The sequence below is a fragment of the Ascaphus truei genome, chromosome 5, assembly GCF_040206685.1.
Source record: "Ascaphus truei isolate aAscTru1 chromosome 5, aAscTru1.hap1, whole genome shotgun sequence".
Lineage (NCBI taxonomy): Eukaryota > Metazoa > Chordata > Amphibia > Anura > Ascaphidae > Ascaphus > Ascaphus truei.
In genome coordinates, this window is record NC_134487.1 from 97997141 (window position 1) to 98014430 (window position 17290).

Below are 17290 nucleotides of genomic sequence, written 5' to 3' on the forward strand. Positions count from 1 at the left end.
CATGCGCGAGCTTCCCTGCTGGCCACCGCACCAAGATGTTCACTGCGTATGCGCGAACTCATGAAATGGTGCCGCCCTGCTTCGGGAGCACCGGGAGCCCTCGCAACGCGATCGCGGCCCTGGCAACCGGCCTTGCGCGTCCCCGGCAACCCCCCTGAAGCAGGATCCTCACCGCCCCCACCTTGCGATCGGCCGACGGGACCGCCATTGGGCTTGGCGGCCCCCGCGATCGCCAGCAAGGTGAGGGGGGTTGACAGGCAGGGGGAACCTGGCTACATCCTCCCCCTGGTAAAAACCCCAACGTCCTCGCTTGGGACACAACTCAACCATGTACAGAAATTATATAATAAAAATGCAGTTCAATATATAACTTAGCACATTCGCATTGACTTTATACGATGTTGCACAATTCTGTGAGCATCATAAAAATGCAGTTCAATATATAACTTAGCACATTCGCATTGACTTTATACGATGTTGCACAATTCTGTGAGCATCACAATCACAGATTAGATTTTGCTCCGAGACCACTGCTGAGCCTCAATGGGGTGCCCCAATTTGATCATAGGTTACCCGATTTGGAGGGTACCTGACTCTTTGGCTCGTTCGGAGCTGTTCTTCTGCAACTCCCTCGGGGGAGTAATAAACACAGTCCTGAGACTCAGCCTCTTCCCTTGAGGGGAGAAATGTCTCTGGACAGTCTCTGTTTGGCACAAAGCACGGGCTCTGTGGATCCAAAGGCTGGCCTGTTGGTGCCACCTTAGTAGGCATTGGCCTACGGGGCCCTTTACCCGTAGCTCCTCCGGGAGATGCCCCTTCTGTGGAGTAGTCCCTTTGAGAGGGTCCTTCCATAGGGTCTTCAGGAGTTTCAGAGTGGGTTTTGTTATTTACAGTCTCTTGACCATCTCTGATAAGTCGGACTCACCGTTGAGCGGTGTGGCCAGTATTTCCGCTTCCTCATCTCCCACTTGTGGAATGGGGAGAAGATGGTTTCGGTGCCATACCTTTACCTGGCCTTAAGTGTCTTTGATGCGATAGAATCTCAGATGCCTGGTCCCCGGTCTATTTCATATACACCGTCTCTCCATCGGTCGGCCAATTTGTGTTTTCCTGGGACTCCCAGGTTTCGAAGCAGAACAGCGTCTCCAGGACGAAGCTCCCGATATTTGACCTTATGATCGTATCGCCTTTTATTGCCAGCGTTAAGCTTAGCTGTAGACTTCTCAGCCTGTTGATAGGCCTGCTGCAAACTGCCTTTAAATCTTTGCACGTATTTGAAATGGGTAGCATTGTGTATCCCATCCGTCGAGACTCTAAGACGTACATCCACTGGCAGTCTCGCCTCTCGCCAAAACATGAGGAAGTATGGGGAGAATCCAGTTGACTCGTGTCGGGTACAATTGTACGCATGCACCAGGGCCTCCACGTGTCGACTCCATTCAGTCTTCTGAGCACTCTGTAGAGTTCCGAGCATGTCCAGTAAGGTTCGATTAAATCGTTCTGGCAACGCATCTCCTTCGGGGTGGTACGGGGTCGTTCGTGATTTGGCGATGTTCAGCAATTTGAGTAGTTCTGGGATCAGAGTGCTCTCAAAATCCCGACCTTGGTCTGAGTGAAGGCGGTTTGCAAGACCGTAGTGCACACAGTACTTCTCCCATAATATTTTTGCCAAGGTGATGGCTTTCTATCTTTCGTGGGGAAGGCCTGGGCATACCGGGTGTAATGATCCGTGATGACCAGCACGTTGCATATTCCCCGGCTATCAGGCTCAATGCACAGGAAGTCCATACACACAAGGCCCATTGGGCCAGAACTCTTCAGATGGTCCATGGGTGCTGCTCTGGTAGGTAGGATCTTGCGTTGTATACACCGAGTACAATGGCGACAGTGGCGTTCTACGGCCTCTCGCATCTTGGGCCAGAAAAAGCGGTCTCTGACCAACGCAAAGGTCTTCTCTACACCGAGATGTCCATGCTCATCATATAGGGACTTCAACACCATGTATTGCAAGTTCTTGGAGTGGACTAGTTGTCGTCTATCCGGGTGGTTGTGGTATTGCACCACCCGATAGAGTAAGCAGTTATCGATTTTGAATTTGTCCACTTCCCGCATGAGCGAGGCCACCAAGTCGTTGGGAGCACGCTTCAGAAGGGCTGGATTCTTCTTTTCAACGGCTTGCCTAATGATACTAATGACAGGATCTCGTATTTGGTAGTCTACCAGATCTTTCCACCGTAGCACTTTGTCATGAGTTATGTTCATCCCTTTTGGATCGCAGTAGGCGGCTGGGACAGCCTGCGACTGGCATCCCAAGGAATCCGCAACCCGTAATTCCGAGAAGGCCACTTGATCATTGACGATGGCGGCAGTGCTACACATAGCTCGAACCCCGGGTCCTGGGAGTTCTTCCCATTCCTCATCATCTTGAGTAGCACTTAGCCCTGGCCGTCGGGAGAGGGCGTCAGCCCCGACATTCAAAGGTCCCGGCTTATACTTCAGGGAGAATCGGTAATTGTTCAGGGCTGCCAGCCATCCGTGTCCTGCTGCATCCAATTTGGTATTGATGTACACCCAGAGGAAATTCCTTTGCATACCAGGGTAGCTTATGGCCAGAATGGCGACCCAATGACTAGGACTTGAGTATGTTTCGTATGTGAGGGGATTGTTATCCGTCCTTACCTCAAACGTAACACCGTAAAGGTAATAGTGGAGCTTCTCGGTGATCGCCCACTTGAGAGCCAGGAACTCCAACTTGTGGACGGGGTATTTCTGTTCACTGGGTGTCAGACTGCGGCTGATGTAGGCTACAGGCGGAAGGCCCTCTGGGTGCTTCTGGTGCAGGACGGCACCCAGTCCATTGAGACTGGCATCCACATGCAGAACGTATGGCTGTTCGGGATCAGCATACGCAAGCACCGGCGCTTCGGTCAGGCACTTCTTAAATTTCAGGAAGGCCTGTTCACACTCAGACGTCCATTTATCACCAAACGGTTGGCGGGCCAATACGGCCTTCCTTCCTGTATCTTCGGGGTATATCTTCAACAGATTGTTCAGGGGTTTAGCTCTACTAGAGTACCCTTCTACGAAGCGACGGTAATACCCACAGAACCCCAGGAAGGATCGTAGTTCCGCGACATGCTCGGGGCGCGGCCAGTTCACGACCGCTTCTACTTTGGCTGGGTCGGTGGCGATTCCTTGAGCAGACACGTTGTGCCCCACGTAGGTTACCGAGGTGTGACAAAACCGGCACTTGTCTAGGGACAATTTCAACCCTTCCTTCCCAAGTCTATCACTTTAAGCAGCCTCTCTTCGTGCTCTTCCAGAGTCCTTCCAAAGACAATGATGTCGTCCAGGTAGACGAGACACTCCCGAGGGTTCATGTCCCCGATAGTCTTCTCCATCAGTCGCTGGAAGGTAGCAGGGGCCCCACATATACCTTGGGGCATACGTGTAAATTGGTAGAACCCCAGGGGACAGACGAATGCTGTTTTCTCCTGATCCTCTGCATTCATGAGTACCTGATAGTACCCGGATCGTAGATCGAGCACGCTGAACCATTGGCTTCCGTTCAGAGCATTCAGGATCTCTTCAATGCGAGCGAGGAAGGTTGTACTGGTCCGGTATCGTACGATTGTTCAGGGTTCGATAGTCGACACACAGTCGTACGGCTCCGTTCTTTTTCCTCACCACCACTGGGAGATGCGTAGGGGCTCCGAGACTCCATCAAAATCCCAGCGGTCTCCATTTCCTGCAAGACGTTCCTAACATCGTCCACATCTCTCGGGGCGATGCGACGAGAGCATTCCCGGAACAGGGTGGCACCACTCAGTCTAATGGCATGTTGAGCGCTGCGACTGCACCCCACATCCATCTCACTCGTGGAGAACACAGTCCGTCGTTTATTCAACTGGGTTGTCAGCCGCTCTTTCCACTCGGTGGGCAATGTCGACTCGCCGAAGTTGAAGTCCAGATCGACTAACCGCTTACTCGCTGCCGCCGCATTCACCTGGGGCATTGTTTCCACAGGGCTGACCGGATATATCCGGACTCTGTCCGGCATCAAGTTCCATCGGGAATGGGGAGATGTTCTGCACATATACGCAGGTTCGTAGAGGGATTTTAGTCGTCCACTCCCTCACCTCGGGTAGTACCCTAAACCCTCTCTGAACTTCTTCCTCGGGGGTACTTTCCAGAGAGAAAAGCTGATCGTTCTCATCTCGCTCGGGATAACAGCACCAGACGGCCATTCGTTGCTCTCCCCCTGGTAATATGGTCGTCAGTCCGCGTTGACGATTGTAGAGATCCCCGTGACGCTCCAAGACATATACCCGGTTGCACTCCTCTCGTAGGAGGGGGTCTAGAAGCGAATTGGCCAGCGCAACTCGTTGGTCTCTTTCAGGTATGCTCTGATTACAGCTTGTACTATATCAGTATTAGTTCCCAAGATGATCGGATACTTGCACTGGTCTTGGGGTTCCGGGCATACCATTGCTGCTACATGCATGGGGTGTTTCTTGCCGGTGTTCAGTTGGAGTATTTCCAGTTGAACCCTCACAATCCCATCGATGGGGTAGTCTTCATTACTTAACCCCCTAACCTTCATATGTTCGGCTGACCTCAGGGGGGCAGTGTCTAAGGTGCTGGTCATAGAACTTGCTGTATATAATGGTCACTTTGGATCCAGTGTCCAGTAGGGCAGATGCATAGATCCCTTCCAGTACAACAGGCACGATGGCTGAGGGACCTACTTGACTGTAAGCTTCCCTTGGTAAGGCGTCATCACTGGACCGGAGTTAGAAGGAACATCTTCGGTTCCAGTAGGAGTTTCTGGGTCAGACTCTGCCCCTTGTACGCGGCAGACCATTGACCGGGCTGAATTTCCTCTATCGGGAGTTTTTTCCTCTCGGAGGTACGGCCCTTCCCGGCAGGCGATTTGTGAGCCACCTCCTCCTCCTGGTGGGAAGATTTCTTACCCTTTGGGGCGGAGGGAGCAGAGGTGTCACCCTTGATGGTATCCTTGGTCTTTTTGGGTTCATGAAAATGTAGCTGCACCTCATGTCCTCTGATGTGACGCAACAATTCCATGTAGCTGGGTGGTACAGCAGCGATCGGGGCGTCCCGCATCATTATAGCTATGTTGTGATTAGCCAACGACCCCTTTAGTAGCTGTTTGAATCGGTACCGGTCCACTTCGGCGACTGAAATTATGTTTTTGGACAGGAGGGTCCCCAGTGACAGCTGTAGTTTGCAGACGAAGGCAGACAAATCCTCTCCTTCTTTTTGGCGAAGAGCTTTGAACTGGGCCATCAGCTCATCCTCGTCGTCTTCTCGGGTATAGGACTGAATGAGCATTTCTACCAGTTCCTGTGCAGTAACTTCTCCTTCCACTTCACGATGCATCCGTACCAGTTGGGAGGCTGGGGATCTGAGGCACTCAACCAGCCTCTGCCTTTTGCTGGCTTCGGAGCACGACCACTCCGCTATTGCTTGGAGAGTATGGTCCCTCCATGTCTCGATCCCTTCTTCTCCTGAAGGCGTCGGTAGAATCCCAGAAAAGGCCTTTAGTTTCCGGTAGTTCTGTGCTTGGGACGAGATGGTTACAGCTTCTACTAGTTGGGAGGCTGTCATATTCAAGGAAAGACCTCCACTAAGGGGCTGACTACTGGTTCCAGCTCCTACGCTAGGCATGGTTGGGAGACTGCCTGTTCGTCTATCAGGAGTAGGCGAGGTGGGTGGACTCCCCGCCCAGCTGCTGACTCCTCCTACCCCGCTCGGAGTGAAGGAGACCTTAGGGGGACCTACTCTGTGAGGAGTACTGGTCACCCGGTGGGTCGTGGTTGGCCCAGTACTGGTGGGCAGTTCTTCGTGGCCTGGGTGTCAGGATATATCATGAGACAGTCCTCTGCGGAGGGCTCGGGTAAGTTTAATACATGGGGAACAGTCTCTGAACATATATCGCATTCGGTGGCCAGGAGGTAGGTGGTCCCCCGGCCGTCAGCATCAAGTTTATAGTCTACCACCCGGGCGGTGGTCAGTCCCGGACAATTTCTTACTTGCTTGCGCACTGTGAATAAGTCCGTGTCGTTTGATACTCCCGCCACTGCAACCACGCGTCTTAGGAACATGCGGCGCGCTAAGGCCCAGTCATGGACTTCTTGCTTTGACGGCACAGACATGATGGTCGGTTGAGTCGGACAATTTGATATGGAATAGGGCACCCCAGATAGAATCTCAGCAGCGCCTCCAATTGTAACGGGTATTCCCCCACCCAATAGCATATGGTATGTGTGTGAGGGGAACCTAATGTTACCAGGTGTGGTGCTTTACCTGTTAGGCTCACAGGGGGCCTAAGCCTCCACCACGGGGAGCCTGGGGCACGTATAATAATAGGAGTAACCTCGTACTCGGTGCAGCGCCTCCACCTGCGATGGCTCCCACCAGAGGGGGAGTGGTCCTCGCAGGACAATTTATTTATATCACACACACAGCATGTAAAACAACCAATGACTTTACTGTATAGCATACGTACGTATTCTTATAGATATCAACAGGTGTCCCTCTCTAGAGGAGACACTAACTACTGCGTCTCGCAGGACGCTACCCCCTTTCACCGGGTGATCCCACCCCGTGTCCAGTAACCCCCACACAATATGTCCCTTCTCGTGAGATAGATATGTGTGACTGCGCAGCCACTAGTCCCGTGTAAGTATAATAGAGTATAGTTGGTGCACTTGGTGATGGTTACCTGCCGAGCACTCCAGTGCCCGGGCCTGCCAAGGAGCCTCACAAAGGATCCAATGACCGCTGACCACAGGAGCTTCCGTCCGGGGCGATCCCACCCGGATGGCTGCTGCAGCGACAGCGAAGGTCTGAGCCCAGACCTCTGGATGGACGCGCAGCGTCCGCTGTGTCCCTAACTGACTCTGAATAATAAGGGGCAGGGTCCCTAACCTGGGGCCTGTCCATGAAACACTCAAAGCTACTGGTGACTCAGGGCTATCTGGGGCCTAGGGGGCTGCTGGCCTAGTGCAGGGAGTCACTGACTCCTGCACCCTACCTCCTTCCCCTAGCTGCTCCTGCCGCCGACTGCCTAACGTGCTCAGAGCCCGCGAAATGTATCTAATCTCCTCTGCAGGGAGATGCTGTAGCCCCCCGCGATCGCCAGCAAGGTGAGGGGGGTTGACAGGCAGGGGGAACCTGGCTACATCTATATATATATATGTATGAAGACCAACACAGAAAAAAAGAATCCCCAAAATAGCACTCTAGCATACAAAAAAATATCAAAATGTATTAATCACATACAGATATAAATAATTAAAAAGGAGCAGTGGTGTCCTCAAAGCTGAAATAATACTGAGCCTCTTAGATAAGTGGAATGAAGCAACAATGAGCTATACATACAGATGCTACAAATCATTAGGAGGGACAGGAACTGAACCTTGGATGTGGTAATATGTGCTGGAAAACAGTGCTACACTGCATGGACAATAAATTAACCATTTAACATGAAAGTGTAAAGGCCTCAAAAACCAGCCGGCCGGTCAAGGCTACCTAAATGAGGCCCCCTGTGTGAGGTGATAATGTGAAGGTAGAAACATATAATGTCAGCAAAATCACATAATATGGGCTGAGCCTGTAGATAAAGAACACACAGAAAGGCATATAAATGACAGGTAACAATGACAAGAGCCTGAAAGGGGGTCACAGAAGTACTTAGACCAGTCCAGCAAGATAGTAGCAAACATCCACAGCCAAAAGAGTGTTCCTAGGTTCAGAGGGAGTGAGCCACAACCGCTCCACTGCGCATGCTCCCAAGATGACAGGGGCACGGACCGCGAGATCCAGCAGGGAGGGGGAGACACAGCTGAGGGCACCACCGCGTCCTGAAGAGAGAGACAAGCCCAGACGCGCACGTTTCGCCACCTGCTTCGTCCGGGGGCTTAACGTGTAGACCATTGATAGTACTATTTGTAGTCGCATGTTCTGTGACGTATGGGTTGATCAGGATAATGAAAACAGCTGGAGATGGTAATGGGCTGGCCTCAAAGCTCCTCCTACACTGGAGGAATCAGCTCAGAAGGCGATTAACTGCCTAAGTACAAGAAGGGAGAGTAAGCAAACAATACTAAAAGTACATAGATAAAATAAAAGCACACAATGATATATGGGAGACAGGATAAAAAATGTATAATAATAAAACAGAAATGGAAGGACAGCAGATGAGATGGAAAAAGGTCAAGCAATATATACACATACATAACACATGTACATATGTATATATGTATATATATATGAAAAAATACACTAAGGGGAAAAACAGTAATGAACAACAAGGATAAGATGATATGCAACAATCATAGGCTCTTGCTGGCTTGCCACTGGATCGTCAAAGGAACATTGCGTACCCCATGTATTCATTCATACCTGAGGGTAGCAGGGTCCCTAATTTGACGATCCAGCGGCACTCACGTTGTAACAGTAATCTTTCCAGATCACCACCCCTGATCCCCAGGGATACCTGGTCTATTGCAAAGACTTTTAATAAATCAGTATTGGAGGCATGTTTGAGTCTGAAATGTCTTGCTACAGTAGTTAGTTTGCGGCCATTCTTAAAATCACGTTCACTGTTTTTAATGTTACGGATGTGCTCTAACACGCGGAATCTTAATTCTCTAGTTGTCATTCCAATATATATCACTAGCTGAGAGACCCGGCGTTGCCCGGGATGTAATGTTCCCGTTCCTCTCTCTCCTCCCCCCTCTCTCTGTTTGTCCCCCATTCACATCAATCCAGTCCCCCCCCTCCCTCCTTTACAGCTTCATGTAGCGTGTGTGCGTCAGTCACTGTGTGTTTGCTCGCGCGTCAGTGAGTCTGAGGCAGAAACACAAACACACACAGACTGACTGACGCACACACAGTCAGTGTGTGCCTCAGTCAGTGTGTGCGTGCGTCAGTCAGGCTTTGTGTGCGCGTCAGTCAGTGTGTGCGTGCGTGCGGCAGTCAGTCAGTGTGTGCGCGCGGGGCGTCAAAGGCAGGGGGGGCGTCAAAGGGAGGGGGGGGGCGTCAAAGGGAGGGGGGGGGCGTCAAAGGGAGGGGGGGGGGCGTCAAAGGGAGGGGGGGGGCGTCAAAGGGAGGGGGGGGCGTCAAAGGGAGGGGGGGGGGCGTCAAAGGGAGGGGGGGGGCGTCAAAGGGAGGGGGGGGGCGTCAAAGGGAGGGGGGGGGCGTCAAAGGGAGGGGGGGGGCGTCAAAGGGAGGGGGGGGGCGTCAAAGGGAGGGGGGGGGCGTCAAAGGGAGGGGGGGGGCGTCAAAGGGAGGGGGGGGCGTCAAAGGGAGGGGGGGGGCGTCAAAGGGAGGGGGGGGGCGTCAAAGGGAGGGGGGGGGCGTCAAAGGGAGGGGGGGGCGTCAAAGGGAGGGGGGGGGGCGTCAAAGGGAGGGGGGGGGGGCGTCAAAGGGAGGGGGGGGGCGTCAAAGGGAGGGGGGGGGGCGTCAAAGGGAGGGGGGGGGCGTCAAAGGGAGGGGGGGGCGTCAAAGGGAGGGGGGGGCGTCAAAGGGAGGGGGGGGGCGTCAAAGGGAGGGGGGGGGCGTCAAAGGGAGGGGGGGGGGCGTCAAAGGGAGGGGGGGGGGCGTCAAAGGGAGGGGGGGGGCGTCAAAGGGAGAGGGGGGGGGCGTCAAAGGGAGAGGGGGGGGGCGTCAAAGGGAGAGGGGGGGGGCGTCAAAGGGAGGGGGGGGGCGTCAAAGGGAGGGGGGGCGTCAAAGGGAGGGGGGGGCGTCAAAGGGAGGGGGGGGGCGTCAAAGGGAGGGGGGGGGCGCCTCAAAGGCATGGATTCCTCCCCCTGCATTTCCTGCAGTGGACAGGAGGGGGGGGGCAGTGGACAGGAGGGGGGGGGGGGGCAGTGGACAGGAGGGGGGGGGCAGTGGACAGGAGGGGGGGGCAGTGGACAGGAGGGGGGGGCAGTGGACAGGAGGGGGGGGGCAGTGGACAGGAGGGGGGGGGCAGTGGACAGGAGGGGGGGGGGGCAGTGGACAGGAGGGGGGGGGGCAGTGGACAGGAGGGGGGGGGCAGTGGACAGGAGGGGGGGGCAGTGGACAGGAGGGGGGGGCAGTGGACAGGAGGGGGGGGGCAGTGGACAGGAGGGGGGGGGCAGTGGACAGGAGGGGGGGGCAGTGGACAGGAGGGGGGGGCAGTGGACAGGAGGGGGGGGCAGTGGACAGGAGGGGGGGGCAGTGGACAGGAGGGGGGGGGCAGTGGACAGGAGGGGGGGGGCAGTGGACAGGAGGGAGGGGGCAGTGGACAGGAGGGGGGGGGGCAGTGGACAGGAGGGGGGGGCAGTGGACAGGAGGGGGGGCAGTGGACAGGAGGGGGGGGCAGTGGACAGGAGGGGGGGCAGTGGACAGGAGGGGGGGGGCAGTGGACAGGAGGGGGGGGCAGTGGACAGGAGGGGGGACAGGAGGGGGGACGCAGTGGACAGGAGGGGGGACGCAGTGGACAGGAGGGGGGGGCAGTGGACAGGAGGGGGGGGCAGTGGACAGGAGGGGGGGGCAGTGGATAGGAGGGGGGGGCAGTGGACAGTGACACACACACACACACACACACACACCTCAGTTGATGCGCCCTTTCTCAGTTCCGTTTGGCGCCGGAGGTGGGGAGCGACACCTACCTGTACTTCCGGGCGCCGCCACCGTCTGACTCGGCGCCGCGAGGGAGGAAGGGGGTCCGCCATCTTACGCGCCGCGTGGCAGCTGCGGGAAGCGAGGTGATTTGGAGCGGGGAGGGGGGAGAGGTGATTTGGAGCGGGGAGAGGTGATTTGGAGCGGGGAGAGGTGATTTGGAGCGGGGAGAGGTGATGCCGCTGGGGAGGGGGAAGAGGTGATGCCGCTGGGGAGGGGGAAGAGGTGATGCCGCTGGGGAGGGGGAAGAGGTGATGCCGCTGGGGAGGGGGAAGAGGTGATGCCGCTGGGGAGGGGGAAGAGGTGATGCCGCTGGGGAGGGGGAAGAGGTGATGCCGCTGGGGAGGGGGAAGAGGTGATGCCGCTGGGGAGGGGGAAAAGGTGATTTGGAGAGGGGAGAGAGAGGTGTGTGTGTGTGTGTGTGTGTGTGTGTGTTTTATTTATTTTTTTGGACCTTTGGCCCGTCACTCCGCCTCAGGCCAATGAGAGGTGTGGGGGGCGGGCCAAGGGGGTGGTGTGAGTGTGTGAGGCCAATGAGAGGTGTGTGGGGGCGGGCGGGCCAAGGGACCAATGAGATTGCCGCTAGGGACACCGGACATCCAGCAGGCAGGCATGCATGCAGGCAGGCAGGCAAACATACAGTGCTTTCACTAATATAGTATAAGATTGGGCATGAGCACTGTAGATAATAAATTACCGCCTTAGACTTGCAATTTAATTTAGACCTAATTTCATATATTGTGAGTCCCTTGGAATCATGAAAATCCATGCTAGCCTGCATATGATGCGATGAAATGTCCGGGAAGCGCAATATATGTAAAAAAGAATGAAATACAATGGTGATAGTGCAATATTGTTAAGGTGAAAATGGATAATCTCAAATACAGATGGCACTGCTCTCAATATATACTCACAAACGTGTGAGGTTATTCAGGCACATAAAGGTATCTTTTAAGGTATTGTTGTTAGTCCTTCAGTCATCAGGAAATACAGCAGTCAGTGCAGCCCCATACAGATGTACTCCCAGGAACCTTAATCAAAGATACGACTGGACATAGTGCAGACTGTATGTATCATTTATGAAAGTAAGTCAAACAAGTTTACACTCACATGGTTTCAAATAGGGATAAGCATTTAGATCTCAATGGATCTCTCCGGCCGGGTGAATGGTGTTTCAGCTCCCCCTCTCTCGTGGCGTGCGTTCCACCGGTGCGTTCCAAATACCGGAAGTGATGTCATCCGCCGCGTCCACTTCCTGGGGTTCCGGCCGTCTCAGGGATAGAGCGTCACTCTACGCGTTTCACCACATTTGGCACATATGATGACAGGCTGAGCATGAGCGGCATGGTGTAAAGCCATTAATATGTTCCCTTGTGAGGAAGATGGAGGATCTGCCGGGGGTATAGTGACTATTGACCAGTCTGTCACCCAAATTGGGTGCCCTGCGACTAACCAGGTTGACTCTTATACACACACACATATATATATATATACATATATATATGGACTAACAAAACAAGAAAAAGCAGCGCCTAAATGGGTATAAATAGTGATGAAAATGATATGTGGTGTTAATATCAAAGTAACAATATAATTAGTGTCAGTGCCTGTGTATAAAACAGTAAAAATATATTCAAATGAATAACTTAGGATTAGCGCAATACAATAATGTGCAAAAAATAAATAAAGTGAAAAACCAGTCCTTTGAAAAATAGTTCATCAATGAAGTTAATGACGTGGGTACAAGGGGTCTCCGGCTGCTCTCAAGAGGATGAACCACATCCTATGGAATCTGTAGAGGAGAAAGAGGAGAGAGCGCACGCCCCATAGTATAAAACTGTATATTTAATGATGGGAAGGGGGAGGGGGGGGGGGAAATAGCACTCACAAGGGAAAAAGAGTTAAAAGCATGTCGTGATTATATCACCACCATCCGGTATCCTTTCTTGACTCAAACGTCCGTCAGTCTCTGGATGATGGAGGATCCGTGATCATCAGGATGTTCAGGGCGTGAGAGAAGTGCACCGGAATCGTGCTGGAGTCCTCAGGAGAATCTCCTTGCTGGATGGCCTCAAGCTGTTGGACGCACGAACCGGCCTGTTCATGCGCACACACATACATATATATATATATATATATATATATACACACACACATATATATATATGTATATATACATATATATGTATATATACATATATATATATATATATATATATATATATATATATATATATATATATATATATATACACACACACACACACGGCACTCCAAGCAAAAGAGTCAAATCATCAGGTGCATGTTCCATAAGACAAGTATATGCAACAGATTGCCTTCCCAGCAGGGAAAGCAAACAAACAGAACTCAGTAGGATGTAGCAAAAAGATTGTATTCAAACAACATGACAGCACATGTGTAAACCAACGTTTCGGTCCACCAAGGACCTTCAGGGAAGTGCATCCCTGAAGAAGGTACTTAGTGGACCGAAACGTTGGTTTATACATGTGCTGTCATGTTTGTGTGCATACAATCTTGTATGTATATATATATATATATATATATATATATATATATATATATATATATATATATATATATATATATATAGCCACTGTAAATATTACTGTATGTTCATTTGCATGTCTTAGACAGGTCTGCAACCCTGTCTTTCCCCATTGTCACCCAGCATACAGCGCTTCCACTGCAGCAAGGGATTCTGGGAAATGACATGCAAATGTATATATATACAGTGCTCGACAAACCTTGTCGCCCACTCGCCAGGCGCGAACGGAAATTGGCCGGTGGCCAGCTACTTTTTTCCCCTGCTCTGCGCAAATTTTAAAAATAAATAAATAACAAAAAAAAATATCCTCCTGGCTGATTGGCCAATTGGTCGTGACGCGGAATGGAGCCCTTCTCTGCAGGGGTAAGTAATGGCTGCTCCTCGCATGCGCGGTCCCTGTCTCCTGCCCGCGCTTCCCCCCTCATCCCCTCCAGTCTCCGCTCCTGTCGGGCAGGAGATGACAGCTCCCCACCCCTCCCCTGTCCCGCTTGCCCTCCGGGTCCGCTCCTGTCCCTGTGGCTGCTCGCGCGGGGCAGGAGATGACAGCGGGCGATGTTCCCCCGTCCCGGTTGCCCTACAGTCCACGCTTTCCCCCAGTGCCCGTGGCTGCTCCCGATGCCAGCAGGGGTGTTCCCCTCGGTCCCCGTGGCTGTCACACATTGTGTGCTCATTTGCATGTCATTTCCCAGAATCCCTTGCTGCAGAGGAAGCACTGTATGCTGGGGATAATAGTGAAAGGCAGGGTTGCAGACCTGCCTAAGGCCGCACCTATAGTTCCGTCGACGGTGACACGACGGGTGACGTCACCTGTCGCCATAGGCGAAAGTTATATTTCGCTGGGCGGCGGCGGTGAGGTTTCCTTACATTTGATTGGTTCAAGGGCTGTCACATTAGGCGACAGCCATTGAAAAATCTAATTTTGCCGGCTACCAGTTTCGCAACATCGTTCCGTTGCATTGTCGCCGTCACGCTTACTATAAGCGCACGCGGCGGCAATGCATTTTTTTCCGGACGACGTTGCGTCGCCGGCACTATAAGCACGGCCTAAGACATGTGAATGTGCTCACAAGTGATCTTTTTATTTGCTATATGCAGTACAGTGGAGGTTTCTTGTTGCCTTTTTCACCCACCATAACTTAAAGTGTGTGTGTTTCCCACACCCTCTGGGAGATACACAGCCTATGCTACCTAGTGTGTGGTGCAAATACCTGTTAGGGTCAGGAGAGCTGAGCTGATCTGCGGTAGTGTGGAGATCAGGACAGGCTTCGGTTCTTCTCTGAGCTCTTCTCATGGTGCTTAGTGCCTCCAGCAGTAGTGGGCTCCAGGATGTTCGGAGGTCAGCCCCCACTATTGCACTCTTTCTCCCTCAGCCCAAGGACTGATACTCAGACAGAAGTATATTATGAACAGGATATTTATTGGGGACATTCACTGCAGATCTTCTTACAGCGATACAAGGTCTGAGGCTCCATACCTCTGGATGGTGCTTTGCCCCTGGTAGTATAGGGCATCTGTGGCTGAATCAGATGTTCCCCCAACGTGATAGCTCTACTGCTTCTTCTCTCCTCCAGAGCAGGAACAGGACTCACTCTAAATTTGGCATTCCCCTTATTAGGACAGAAGGGGAGGGCTCATGGTCTATACTATCCCTGATAGGCTTATACAGGCAACGAGTCACCACCTTACTCCTGTCCATCATAGAGGAACATGGGTGGGGTCACAAACCCATAAGATTAACCCCTTTCAGCCTGCAGCTAGCAGGACTTACATAACAGGGCGGGGAAAGATAGGCAGAATGACATACCCTGTTACACTCTCCCCTGGGTAAAATCCCTAACGATCCTGCTTGGAACCAAATTTGTTGCACCATCCGTCAGTCAAGAACCTGCAATATAAACAACAGTTCATACATTAAGATAGTACATAACCATAATGCAAACAGGGACCCAAATCAGCCACTGGTGAAAGCGATATTTACTCTAACTCTTCCAACTTGGAGAGTATGGGGCACTACTTATAATATTTGAGGTCAGGCTTCTTTATAAGCCGTCCCTCGAAGTTCTTGACCCAAACAGAGTACACTCTGGGTCTACCAGTATCATAGCGAACCTCTACCCGATCTTTAAAGATAAAGGGCCCAGTAAGCCATTCCCTCATTATCTCACAGATTTTAGGTTCAGTTATGTGCTCTTTATAACTGGCCCGGGAATGTAGATACTCCTTAAAAGCTAACCTTAACCAATCATGCCGTTCATCCTCAATTTCTTGCATAATTGGCTCTGGAACATAGGGGACGTTGAACCCATGGGACAACCGGTACCTATTTCGTATGGCTCTGTGTATACAAACGCGTCAGAGTCCTTTCTCATGATGATTTTTTCTTTTTGAACTATGTCTTTGCTGTTCATTGCTGTTTATTAAATTTTTGCACTGAAAATCGCCATCCAGCTTCTGCTTTACTTCCTGCTTCCGGAACGCATGAGGCACCTGTTGGCACGCTGTGCACCGCCATCTTTCCCCCTATCCAGGGTGATTTTGCACTTTCACATATGTCGGGCTGAGAGCACGCCAGAACCAGAAGGACCGCATGTACAAGGATCCCTGTGTTGGGACCATCGGCACCCTTACAGCAGGTTGGACTGGTAGCAGCAGGGCACGTGGGCACACAGCCGAGTCCGCGGCGGTCACTTTGGGTGGCACCAGACCACTTAGGCACCCGGGCGCGTTGATAAGGGAACATGGGCCCACGTCGTCCGTTACCGGGAAAGTGAATGAGACCGCATCGGTCGGTGTGGTGAATCGCAAAGGAGGCACACATACCTCAGCTGGTAAAGGGCTAGCAGGCCTCAGATAGAAGGCACCACAGTGCTGGCACCGCGCCTCTAGGCTGACAGCTCCGCCGGGCAGTCAACAATGCGGGCATATACACCGCAGGTGAATTTGGTTATTCACACGCACAATCAGGTAGCCACCTGGAAGCGTGTAGTTAGTGACTTCTATGTCATCTTTAGCAGCTGAGTTGGACGCCATGAGGTAGTCTGGAACAGATTGATTAGGCTCCTATCAAAGATGAATGCACACTTGGGGCAGTACAGGAAATCCTCCCAGCACTAGGCACACTGTGATAGGCTGGTAGGGAATAGCTTCTCCACTGGGTGGAATCAGAGGCAGGGCTGTTTCAGTACATGACTGACTTGACTCACTATGAGCCACCTCCGTGTTGGCAATAAAGATTTCAAGAGGGACTTCTTTTTTAAAACCTCCAGCTTTATAAAAGTTCAGGTAGTAAATTAACACATATCAGTGTAAAATACAAATAGGGACAGACCAGTTCGTGTGCGCTACTCCGGTTTCTGTGACATCCATCACCGATCCAGCCGGCGTTCTACGTCACTTCTGGTCTTTGGTGTTGCACTGTAACTGGTCCTCCCGGCAACCCTACGCGTTTCAAAGGTGGTCCTTCTTCGTCAGGAGTAAGTATCGGCGGTGGATTTCGCAGAAACCGGAGTAGCGCACACGAATTGGTCTGTCCCTATTTGTATTTTACACTATTATGTGTTAATCTACTACCTGAACTTTTATAAAGCTGGAGCTTTTAAAAAAAGAAGTCCCTCTTGAAATCTTTATTGCCAACACGGAGGTGAATCATCAAAAGATACCATTACGTGCCTGGTATAGGTACTTTAATGTAAGTGCATATCAACGTACTTCACTATATTGTTCTTTCTTTCTCACAGCTTTCCATATCACGTGGAGCGCTGGGCATTGTGAAAATGTTTGCTGCTGCTGGGAATTGAGAACAATTCAACTGTTCAAGCTGCACCACATCAACTTATCTCTAAAAAGTTTGGACTTTATCTATGTTAGAGCGCTTCCTATCTTTGCTATATCACTATGAGCCAATCAGCATAAGGGGAGGCACCCTCCTTTTGGCGCCGAAAAGATGCAACTCTTTGCAAATATTTGCAACTTTGCTTTTGCAAACCCATGAGGTTCCATTTCTTGGCGGGAGCGCAATCTTGGACACCATGCACCTGGCACCACGCGGTGGCT